The sequence below is a fragment of the Dunckerocampus dactyliophorus genome, chromosome 14 (genome assembly GCF_027744805.1).
Source record: "Dunckerocampus dactyliophorus isolate RoL2022-P2 chromosome 14, RoL_Ddac_1.1, whole genome shotgun sequence".
Taxonomy (NCBI): domain Eukaryota; kingdom Metazoa; phylum Chordata; class Actinopteri; order Syngnathiformes; family Syngnathidae; genus Dunckerocampus; species Dunckerocampus dactyliophorus.
In genome coordinates this window covers 13,742,172-13,754,562 of record NC_072832.1, presented here as the reverse complement: position 1 = coordinate 13,754,562, position 12,391 = coordinate 13,742,172, and the positions used below count along the sequence as shown (strand labels likewise).

The following is a 12,391-nucleotide window of genomic DNA, read 5'->3' as shown; positions in this document are numbered from 1 at the left end:
GAGGGCTGGGGACACAGCTAACAACCCATGCCGTAAACAAAACACTGTTATCAAAAATAATGTGCTGGCGCATGACATGTATGCATAATGCCCCCTTCAAATTTCTGACTGCCACCCCAGGTGCATGCCTAGAACCGACCCTGATTTATATAAATGTAATAGCCCAGTAGAAAATCAACCCTCCTTTCCCCTTCCTGCCCGCGCTGCATCCGACTTGACAAAATCAACAATTCATTTGCTCATCCCGCTGGTTTCACTGACTTACAAGTGCTTGACGAAGATTCAAGTTTTACTGAATACGGGTACGTGACGAAGACATTTCTCATGGATGCACATTGTTGCGCATGTTCAAGTTTGTTGCGCATGTTCAATTCGTAGGTAGTTATTGGAATTCCAACAGTCAAGCAGCGTGGTTTATGTTGACACGGTTTGGAGAAACACCTTCTTTGACAGCTAGCTGCAACGACCCAGCGGACGGCGGACAAGCAGGTTTGCGTACCAGCTCTCGCCTGGTGACCAGGCTAAAGGCTAGATCGGGACTCCGGAGTCCATCTGTTCATCGATTATCTTTCAATATCAATAGTGGTGAGTACCTATACATTTGATCATTTAAAATGCATTTAATAAGTGTGTGAGGCATATTTAGGGCTTAAACCTGGCTTGTTCTTCTATGCATCTAGCTTGTTAGCATCCTTCATCACCAGCAAACAATGGTAATTGAAGAGAGATGAGGAGGGTTCCGGAGTTGAATCTAATGTGATAGTTACAACAGTCACATTTATTGCAAATGTTGATCTGAAATGTTGATCTGAAAACGTCAACATCAAGCAAGCAGGAGAGTTGGAGGGGAAGGAGCGAGCCGGTGTAGCATAATCAGTGATCAGTGTCCATGTCATGTGACACCTGCAGGATTTGAACTTTGAACTCCAGAGAGCAAAGCTAGTGTGATGTTCTAAAATATTGGGGAAGTGCTGAAATTAATTAAGAGAGACGCAATTCCTGGCCAGGGACCCGACATCCAGCCAGCCATTGGAGCTAATCAGCTCATCTCCTATAGCCAATCAGCAAAGAAGATAAGGATAAGAATAAATACGCTATAATTATATATAAAAAATGTGACTGGCAACTTTATTGACAATTATTTAAATTTAGGGTTAAGGTTAGAATTTAAAAAATATATATTTTCTGGGGTTAAAATATTAAAATTTCATCTTGTATTTCAATGACTGGCCACTTATATACAGCACTGAATATTGGACATGATATTCAAATGTCAAATGTAGGTTTTTATTCAGAGGAACTTGGCCTCTTAGGAAGGAGGACAAAGTAGAAGTCCTTTAAAATACAAATATATTGTAAATCCATACATCAAAAAGAGAATCCTTGCTAAGTCTGCAATGTAATAAGACTACAAAAAAGAGAAACAAAAAAGTCTGATACAATAGATATTTTGGATGTTTCCACTTTGCTTGCAAGCAGCGTCTTGCGTCTGGAGATCGTCAGGGTTTCGTCAAAGCTTCCTTCTGTGGTGTCAGAGAAAAAAAAGCTGATATTACATGTCATTCTTGGAGTCCTGCGGAGGGGCCATAAGGACTGGATGTGGCTATACCATACAATGGGTGCTGTCTCGGGGATTGCGAGCCATCATTGGAAATGTGCATTCCATTTAGCGGTGGGAAAAACAGAGAAAATCAAGTACTAACAGTTACTTTTTTTATCTTTGAACAACTTGGACTCACTACAGTGACACAAATTCAAAGCAGTCGTTAGACGTTAGATGTAAAAATGTGTCACACTGTTCATGCATGATAATAACTACTTCACAATCAGGACTGGAAAAGCCTGAAACACTGACGTGAACTCAAATGAATGTGCCATTACAACCAGTCGTAGCATTAAACTCATTATAATAAGTTATAATAAGCTGTCCTTGACTTCAGTAAACTTGAAATTCAGCATCAGTAAGGTAATACTTACATAAATAAGCTCATAAGGTACACCTGCACAACCTAATGAGATCCAATAAAAGAGCTTCAAACATTTAAGATATTATAACACCCTTTTGACCGACCCTGTTTGAGAGGTATTACTCTAAGAACCATGTTTATTGTTATCATTGTGGGCTTCTAATAATTTGGTTACATCATTTAGCAACAAAACATCAGAAACAGCTCTAATGATGTAGTTTGTGTTGTAGCCCACGGACAATAATAACTGTATTGTAAATAACAGTATATATATATATATATATATATATATATATATATATATATATATACAATATTCCATATAATATATCGTTATAATATATACTCTAGACATGAAATAACCACGAATAATCATCTTTCCTGTCGTATTCCCCAATATAGTATATTCAATAACTGAAAATAAGCCATTTAAGACATAAATAGGACTCATGCTCATGTGTGTTGCTGTAAATGCGTTCCGGTGCTAGGGGAGCTGAGTGGGGAGGTGGATAGGAAGTGACGTTGGGGTTCAGATTTGAGTTTTATCTTGGCGTGGGTTACAGCCGCCACAGTAGTCCATGTGAGGGATTATTGTGTCTGTTGTGTGATAACTCAAACCTGCAATAAAACCCTGTTGTTCTGGCAAACAAGTCTGGTACTTGTGTGTCTCACCAAACATTACAATAACATTACTGATACCTAGTGACCAGTGTAGAACACAAAATATTGTCTTTGAATGCGTCTTCGGAATGCCTTAATTTGTATTTTAGTTCAGTTAGCCATTTGTATGCTTGAAAATGCTTAATTTAGGCGAAAAAATGTAACATTTGCTTTAATATGCATTTTTTTAACTTATAGAAGGCAGTGTTCAAAGACAAAACAGCATGATTTATGATTTATTAATTCATATACGGTATAAAAAAAATTGTCATAGAATGAAGCCACTAAATTCAAAGCGCAAAGTGGTGAGCGATTACTGTACACGCGTATGAGCACTGAGGCGACTGAGCAGTCAGCGGCAAAGAAGAACGCCTGCTGTCTTTAAAAAATGGCTTCATCAAGTATGGGTGAAAGCACACCAACTCAGCTTATCGATAAGTCAGGTAGTAGGAGTCATGTGTCGGGATACTTCGCATTCCAGGTAGATGGATGTGTGCTGCAATTATAAATTCACAAAAACCGACATGCGAAGTTTTCAAACCAAAGGAGAAATCACTATGAACCTGGCAAAACACCTAATGACAGCCGCCTCACAGTGTTTGTAAAGGCGCAGGCTTCTAATAGTCACTCGCTCCCTTATGTGAAGAGAGATGGTTAATAAAGGAATGATACTGTCATTATGTGAGACATGAGATGCTGAGATTTTTATCGTTGCTAACCGAAGGCACACGTGTGATGCTGTCTAATCAGCATCTTGATATGCCACGCCTGTGAGGTGGATGGATTATGAACAGACTGAGACAGATTTGTGAACATTTCAGAGCGACAGGCCTTTTGTGTGCATAAACGTTTCACGCCTTTGAGTTTAGCTCATAAAAAAATAGGAGGAAAAACAAAAGTGTTGAGTTTCTATTTTTGTTGAGCATATAATGTATATTTATGAATATGCCTGTCAAGAAAAGTGACAGATAATCTAAATTATTGTAAAGACCAACCCAAGCCACAGGTTTTCCTAGAAAACAGCAGTAATACCAAGTAACGGGTATTCATTTCCAAAATGCCTTCACAGAGGTTTCCATAAGATCATTTAGCAAACGTGAACCACCAAGTAGCAGGGCTCCACATGCACACGCTGCAAAGATGTGAAGTGGTGTCACTTAAGTTTGATAAACAACTGCAGATTCCATGTGTCTCCTCCAAGCAGTGACCTCACCATGGAGGGTTTTTTTTTTAAGCGTTTTCACCAACGTAACAACATACAATAAAAAATTGGTCTGAGGAGCACAAGTCTGGCACCTGAGATGTTTGAAATACTGCAAACAGGTGACAGAGACTCACGTGTGACGTAAGAGTTAAAAATACAATCGTTCGGGGAAGGATGAGAATCATTTATTTAGTGGGGATTTACTTCAAACAGGCTTTGGATGAAGATTTTGCCAAAGAGTGAGCAATGCCGATGAACCACATTTGGCGGGAGGGGCTGGCATTATAAAATATTGTTGCACAATCTCCCAAATGGATTTTCAGCTCTGGGTGCGTTTGAACTCAAATGCTACATATGTACATGTGAAGAAAAGTAGCTTCAATGTCGAGACTTTAGTCACGGAAGCTGCAAGCAACTTCTCTGAGGTCATATGCAATCTTAACAACCATAATTTAATTGGCCTATAAATATTTATTCTGCTGTGTAAACTGAAACAGATCTCATACAATGCAACTCAACTGTTTTGTATGGTAACTAAGTGAGGATAGGCGGGTCTGGATACAGTTTTGCCCATAATGGAATTAAATTAATCTGTTCAGGGTCAAACTGTCACCGTGATGGAACCTTTCTTAACTGTACAGGAAGTGTTGTTTTTCACATGTTTTAACACAACATTTTAAGACACAAGCTAATGTCCAGGCTCACCTTGAAATTGGAGTCGGCGCTTCTAAGAACACCTCAGGGAATAGAACACCTGAGGAGATGTGGTGTTTGGGGGTGATATCAAACCCCAATAAACCAGCCAGAGAGTCTTCAGGTAACACACTAAATATGTCTTGCAACTAGCTGGCCCCTGTCCAGAGAGTACCCCGCCTAAGGCCCAAAGTTACTGGTATACAGGTACACAGTCACCTGTGATCCCTATGGGAATAAGCGGTAGAAGACAAATCAATGATTAATTAGTATGTACAGCCTTGTTCTAATGTCACACATCCACTGGGAGGTTGCTGCAGCGTTTAGACCCAATGCCGAAGGTTTAATTGTGGTCCCCTGAATAAAGAGCAGCACACTGCTGCACAGTACAGCTTCTTATTCAAAATGTAGGACATTCAGACATGAAGGTTTATCTGATGGTCAGAGAATATGTAAATTCTACCTTGTCTCATTCACTAGAAGTAAAAAATAAAAGGATTAAGGATGGTGGCTTTGTTTCTCTGTTTCTATTCTACTCCACCACAAATACATGACTTTACTCGTGACATTCATGGTATATTCATGATAAACACACTTACTCTGCTCCGACTCCTCTTGTTCGACAATGGAACAGGTAGCTGTCAGGTGAAAGAAGAGGTCACGGAAGCAGGCTTTCCTGGAAAGCAACCAATCACAGGCATTTCTGTTCCTCTGGTATAATAATAATAATATATAATCATAATACAATATTTCCTTTAATATGTTATCTTTCTTTGTGAAGTTGTGGAGTTGCCGTTTGTGACATGTACATGTATCTTCTCACAGGCAATTCGTACTGTAACATTTGCAACATTTCTTGAAATGCTGGCTTTTCAACTGTATTAAAGAGCAGCATTTCTTTTGCGATGTCTTTTTGTGAATGCACACAATTTTGCGCTGTTCCATTTCTATTTACTTTGCTGATCAAATGTGTCGTGGGTGTCGATTGTCGAGATGAAGGCACTGTTGGGTGGATATGTTTAAGGTGGGCAAGTTCGTTTTGTTGCCTTTTATGATGCTACCGCTTTCGAATAAATTCGGCACAATGGCTCGTTCTTGTTGCTGGGCTCACCTTGCTCATTATTAATATTCCCATGGGGGGGGGGGGGGGGGGGGGGGGGGGCATTTGGCTTTGCAAGTATCTTTTTATCTCCTAACTTCTGGTACGTTACAAAACTTGTGTATGCTAACGGCCGCGCCTCCCCCACAGAGACAAAGCGACTGCATGACTGACGAGGTCTCACTCTGTTCACTTTTGTCATATGAAGTGTTTAGGTGCTGAACGAATGCAAAGAGTGAGCCTTCTTCCTGCGCGTTTGGAGGCAAGAGAGAAAAACAAACACGCATACACATGGCATTATATGGAAGTCGGCAAATTATTGATTTCATTTTCATTCATTGTGTGATTAATTTATTAACTTTGCCAAGCGCAACGCAAAGCGCAAGCGCAGAGTGGAGGTTGTGTTTTTGCCGGCGTTTATCTGTTTGTGTTCAAAATAACTTTCTGAATGGATTTGGATGAAATTTTCAAAATAAAATTGTCAGAAATAGGATATTGAAGAACTGATTACATTTTGAGGGCAAACCGAATCACCGTCTGTATCCAGGAAATTTTTAAAAGATTCTTTAACATTGTGAGATAGGACCTTTATTGGCATTTGTGCATATAACACCACAAAAAAAACGGTCACAGCATTTGTTGAGGACATTTAGCCTTCCTGGTACATTGCGCTATCATGATAGGTGTTAGCATGCTAACATTAGCATGTTAGCATAGTAGCTTTTTTTTTCTAGTTTCATGGGTAGACACACAGTATATAAACACCACTATCATGCCAGGTATTAGCATGTTAGCATTGCTAGCATTGGGGTCTGCGCCCTGCGCTTTCTGAGTGCTTTTCTAGTTTATTATTGCGAGACAGTTTTTTCTCAACGACAAAACTTGTCACGTTTTAATCTCGCAAGATCTTGTGACACCCCTAATTGATAAAGTGCTATCAATATTTGGATCAAGGCACCTATCCCTATTTATCCCCATTTTCGCCCAGTTAGTAGATCCCCCCCACAATTACAGGGTTTTACTTTGGCCCACGCCCCACTTTAGAGGCTAGCTGACTTATTCTAACAGCATATGCACTTGGGAATTCGTCATGTTAACCAGAACAGATGGTGTGGTTGTATTCCACAAGAGGTTTCACAATATTGTACCGTCCCTGTCCAAATATTATACTGCTGCTTCGGGCCAATCATGGGTCAGTTCACTGTCACGGCTTAGTTTTGTTTTTGCCTCTTGCCTCACTTTTAAACACTGCGCTCTGGTTTGTTTTCTTTCTGCAAACGTTGATTTATGCTCCTATCATGCTCCCTCCTTTGTCCTGATGACACACCTTATTGTTCATAGAGACTAATAGTTGACAATCGGCAACATATAGTACATAGTTTCAGTGCCAGCTGTGCCAATGATGTTCATGACAGGCCACTGAATGTGTTTATACACTGGCTCCTCGCTCAACAAATGGCATAAAACACATGCAAACATGTCAGCTTTCGGGAAAAAAACAATCATTAATTTTCAATACCGCTTATTCTGCTGAGGGCTCCTGGTGAGCTGGGCCACATCTTGCTTTGGGTGAGAATAAATGGATGTTCGTAAATACACAGGACTTGGAAACTGTCCATTGTGCCAATAGATGGTAATCACAAGAGGTGTGATGTTAGGAGTGGCGTGATGATCTGCAATTGGAGATTATGGAAGGGAACGTGCACTCTTTGGACCTTAGCTGCCATCTTTCACTTCACATCAATTGGGTTCCTGCTGCTAACAAAGAAAAATAAAACCGGAAAGAAAGCAGTGTTTTTGTTTTACATTAATGTTGCTTAACTTTTCACAGTTTTTACACTGTTAAAAATTAAAATGGGTGAGGCAAATCTGCCACTTGAAAGCTGATTTTGTCATTAAAGTTCAGAGTGTTTAATCATTTTTTATGTAGTGTTACCTCAGGTTTTGTTATTCATTCCTAAAGGTTCAACAAAAAACGAAATGTACAAAAAAACAATAATACAAATCCAATTAATCAGTCCCAGACAGCAAAAAATAATGTGTAATAATTGTAAATAATGAATGAAATGGAGAAAAATAACAATTTTTCCCTTTATTGAGGAGGCGGAGCGGAGGGGAGGCCATCTTCATACTTTGTATACTTGCATTGGCCCCATGGTGGGTTATTATTATATAAGTTTGACTGTATTAATATGAGAGTGGTTAATTTTATATGTGGATGACAATTAGATTAGCCGTGTCCTAACTTTTTCCATTGGGGGCCGCATAGAGAAAAATGGAGGAATGCGAGGGGTCACTTAGGTATTCACCTTTTTGTGACTTAAAGCACAAAAATCAATTGTAAGTACGTCGAGACATGATAAACAGTTACACAGCATAAAAAAGCCAACACAGTGTAACTTGTATAAATATGATAGCATCTTATTTGACATCTGGTAACATTTTAGAATTTGTATTTTTTAGTGCGGGTCTGATCCCTAATCCTTTGTAATGTTCTGATGCAGGCCATGTTTAATGCATTCCTAATGCATTGGCTCCCAGGCTGGACTATGGACACCTCTATGGCAGAGTGTTAAAAGGTGACCTCTCCTACCCTGTGCAGTTAAAGTAATTATTTTACCTATGTTGTAAATATGCACCGGATATTTTTTACTTTCGATCATCGTATTCTTAAAACCCAAACTGAACAACTGTGGGATGCATAAAGGATCATCCTGGTTGAATGATTGCAAATATAAAGAACCCACAACTTTGCAATAAAATAACTTAACGACTATTTAAGAATAATGTGACTGAAAATGCTTGCATGGATGTAGTTTTATGCAAATTGATGGAATGCTAAGCAAAGCCAATTTTGTTTGGTACTGTATGAGGGCAGCATTAAGTGTTGCTTGTGTTTTAAAAAGGTCAAACAGCAGCTTCTTGTTGCCATAGTAACATAATCAGATCTCGTACCACTAGTCTTAACATCCGTTACATTGAAAAATGTGTTAGCTTATATGTAAGAGATGACGGAGGAACAATCATCATTTCACTTCTGCTACTCTCCCCCCCACCACCAGTCGCATTTTCATTTGTGAGATGCAATCATCTCATAATGACTTCCAGACACTCATTTTCCTGCGTGTGCTGTGGAGTTACTGTATGACGGACCACTAAGATACATCGTACGAGTTTGTAAGAGCTTACCAACTTGGAGAAGTGTGGCACATGAAATTTGGAAACAGAAAAAAACAGCAATTATTGCGTAGCGTGGGCACAGGCACACTGAACCGTGAGTTGTGAAGAGTGGAGATCTCCTGATTCGGTCGAGGAGGAGGAGCTTTGGCCTTGGTTCCCTGGGCACAGGAGGTGCTGCAGCCTAGGTTGCACAACTCCTTCATAAAATCATCATACCGTATGTAGTCAGTGTTTAGAGGTGAAATATAACAACTATAAATCATTATATACTGATACTTCTTGGGCTATTTCTCAAGTATTCAACCACATTCCTTGAAAGAACCACTATTATTTAATTGTACCTTAAAATAAGTATGGTGTGGAGGTGACTTCCATCATTCAAAAAGGACATAGTGGGAGTGAGAAGAACCTTTAAATGAAATAAATCTGTTCATCACTGGGTGACGTGAATCTTCCTATTGCGATTTTATTTTACTGCCTACAGCTGTTCCCTCAGTCACCACCTCCGCATGACCCCTGAGAGTCCAAATATAATCAGGTCATCTCTTCATGTGGTCATTTTTTGCCCAATGTGAAGAACTTGACTGAAGGCTTTTGTGACATATGTTGCACATGGTGGCAACATGGATGCCTCCAGCATGAAGAAATCAACACTGAAGTAACATTTACTCAACAAAAGTATAAATTAGGGCTGTCAAATGATTACAAATTTTCATCAAATAATCCGTTTTCAAATTAATTAATCATGATTAATCGCCATTTGCCACTATGTGTGAAATATGCCCATTTTTGGTGTATTTTCTGAACAGAAATATAAATGGCAGGACACAAATATACATATTTATATGTATTAACAGCTCCATGCTAAAGGATACCACACGTGTCTGAGAATGTACTTCCGCAGTAAGAGTTGCCTTAGTGAGATGACAATATCCACTTAACAGTTTTAGTTTATCTTTGTTTATTTCGACCTCACCTACATGCATAATAAAGACTTTCGGAGTGTCAGTGAATGCACCTCGCTTCAGTCTAGTGACAATGAGGACGTTGACTGGAGACGTGTTTCTGAGTTGGAGATAAATATATGATTTAGGAATCTCTAACATGCATATTACCTGGAGAAAACCCAAGCACGGGGAGAACATGCAAACTCCATACAGAGATATCCAAATGAATATATGAGATCTTCCAGATCTCCTGAGTGTGTGGCGATGCTAACCACTAGGCCACTGTGTGGCTAATAATGCCTCAACCAAAACAGCAAAATCATAGGTGATTGCAAAATAAAAATCTTAAGTTTCTAAGAATGCTTCTTGAGGTGGGACTATTGCTCTTATCACGGCTTTCATCACACACCAACTAAACCCATTGCTCAATCATTAGCACTTGAATCACTAGTCCTCTACACAGGTCAGTACTTCACTTAGTAGGAATCATATGTTGAAGAATACAAAACGTTCCGACTGAAGCATTTCCTGCCTATTATTGACTCCAGGTTTTGCAGTTGGCTTCTGTCGGTTCACTGAAAGCTATAAACATTCAAGGTAAACGAGTGCGAGGCCACAAAGTGCGAGTCACATTTGTCAATTGGAGAAATGAGCACAGTGGAAGCTGAAGATTTTCCTCACTGCTGAATTGGATATAATTTGAAAGGGATTTAAAATCTGGCGCCAAAAAGAAATAGAGCATTGCCGCAACCTGAACTTGTCAAGTAGGTGATAATAAGCACATGACCTGAAAATGCTATTGCCTTTCCAAAGAATCACATCTTAAGGCTTCTCAGTGGTCCGTCAATTAAATCATAAGAGAAACTATGACCTACTTGTAATTCTGAGGAACAACCATCAGAACCTAGACAAGAAATAAAATGTGTCATAAGGTGGTTAAAAGGCTGTCGCATTTTATGGAAGGGTGACATCTTTTTTTTGCCAAAGTATCTTAACAAGGGATTTTCAGGCACTCAGTGAAATACCGAAGGATAGAACTAATCAGAAACTTTTTTATTAATAGCCTGAGCTGCCTGATGCTAACCACTATCAACTGCAGTTGTCACGGTTGCCTGGTAACGATAAATAAACAAGGAATGTTGGTAGACAAGACGGTCCGTTTAATACCATCTTCATCTTTTCAATGACTTGCTGAAGAAGCACTTGCCTTATATTGCCAAATGACAAACAACTACAGGTGGTCCTCAGGTTATGTACCGTACAAGTTCCGTTCCTAGACTGTAATGTTAGTCCAGTTGTGGTGTAAATGGGCTCTTACACCTGAATTATACCTAAATTATCTCCTAAGTCACACTGTACACAGAACACATAAAGGACATAAAATACAGTCATAAAATGATTGAATAGAATAATTAAATGAAACAGTAATGAAAAAAGATGAACTCCTTACCTTCATTCGGCTTATTGGGGGAAGGAAGTAGATAAATAAAATAAATAGTAAGACCACTGCACATAGTTATTAGTGTCTCTTTTATAGGTGCAGATACAGTCAAACCTGTCTTAGCGGCCACCTTTATAGAAGGGCCACCTGCCTATAGCGGCCACTGAAAAATCCCCCGCAGCAAATTTACATGTTATAGACCCTGTGTATAGCAGTCACCTGTCTAATGCGGCCAGCGGCCACCCATTTTGTCTCCCTTGGTCAATATCTGACTGCATATAGTGGCCAAATTACCGACTCAAGTAGAAGCTTCATGCACAAAAAAGTTTCGTTTTTCAATCAATGACGCTGTCGTGTGTAGACTTTAATTACTGAGTCCTAGCTCAGTCACAATCATTCACAAGATCCACACAAACTGTCAGTTGTTCCACATAAAACTTTACATCCACGCCAACATAAACACACTTCCCAACTCTCTCGTAACTCACAGCTAGCACTGAGCCTAGCTCTCCTGCTCGAGACGCCCACCGTCGCTTCCCGTCACTTCCTGATGAACTAAAGCTGTAATGACAACTCTGCCGTATAAAAAGTAAAATATTAAAAACAAGCGTAAGACATTACTAGCACAGCTTTGTTCTGTGGGTCGTGGATATATTCTATCAGTTATTATTAAGCCTCTAGCTTCCGTTTAGTAAGTAAAAACCTTGACTATGATTGCACTACATTGTCATGTAGACCTACAAAGTACACTTGGAAGAACAAGAGGTGAATAAATGGATTGCAACTGATGAGGGGTAGGATTAAATAAGCTTTGCTTCTTCCTACTTCTTTTTGGACATGCAAAATTGTAAATTGTACTATGTGATGTGCTACTGTTTGACTCATATGCATGTTCAGGATGAATTAAAACCATGAACCATGATAATAACAAGCCTAGTAGTGCTGTACAACTTTTAGCCGCAGTCCCACAGTGTCCACTACTGGTCAACATTATGATTAATTCCCCACCCTCCACCCCCCTTTTTAATTTTTTTTTCCTCTACTAGTCAACATTCAAACTGGATGCCAACCTGTCTATAGAGGCCACCTGTCTATAGCGGCCACTTTTGCAGACTCCCTCTAGTGGCCGCTATAGACAAGTTTGACTGTACTGTAACATACTGAATGATACCATCTTTATCCTTAATGATTTGTCATGAT

General features: G+C 39.5%; 1 long non-coding RNA gene across 2 annotated transcripts; it reads right to left on the bottom strand.

Moving 5' to 3' along the window:
• Positions 1-727: 727 nt before the first annotated feature.
• LOC129194037 (uncharacterized) lies at positions 728-7,422 on the bottom strand. Of its 2 annotated transcripts, XR_008573672.1 has the most exons (4): positions 7,143-7,422; positions 5,124-5,200; positions 4,537-4,752; positions 728-1,523 (listed from the first exon to the last, which is right to left on the bottom strand). It is a non-coding gene; the product is annotated as an uncharacterized LOC129194037 (long non-coding RNA). The 2 variants fall into 2 exon arrangements; XR_008573671.1 differs by lacking the exon at positions 7,143-7,422 and having other exon boundaries at positions 5,124-5,622.
• Between the last annotated feature and the right edge of the window lie 4,969 nt (positions 7,423-12,391).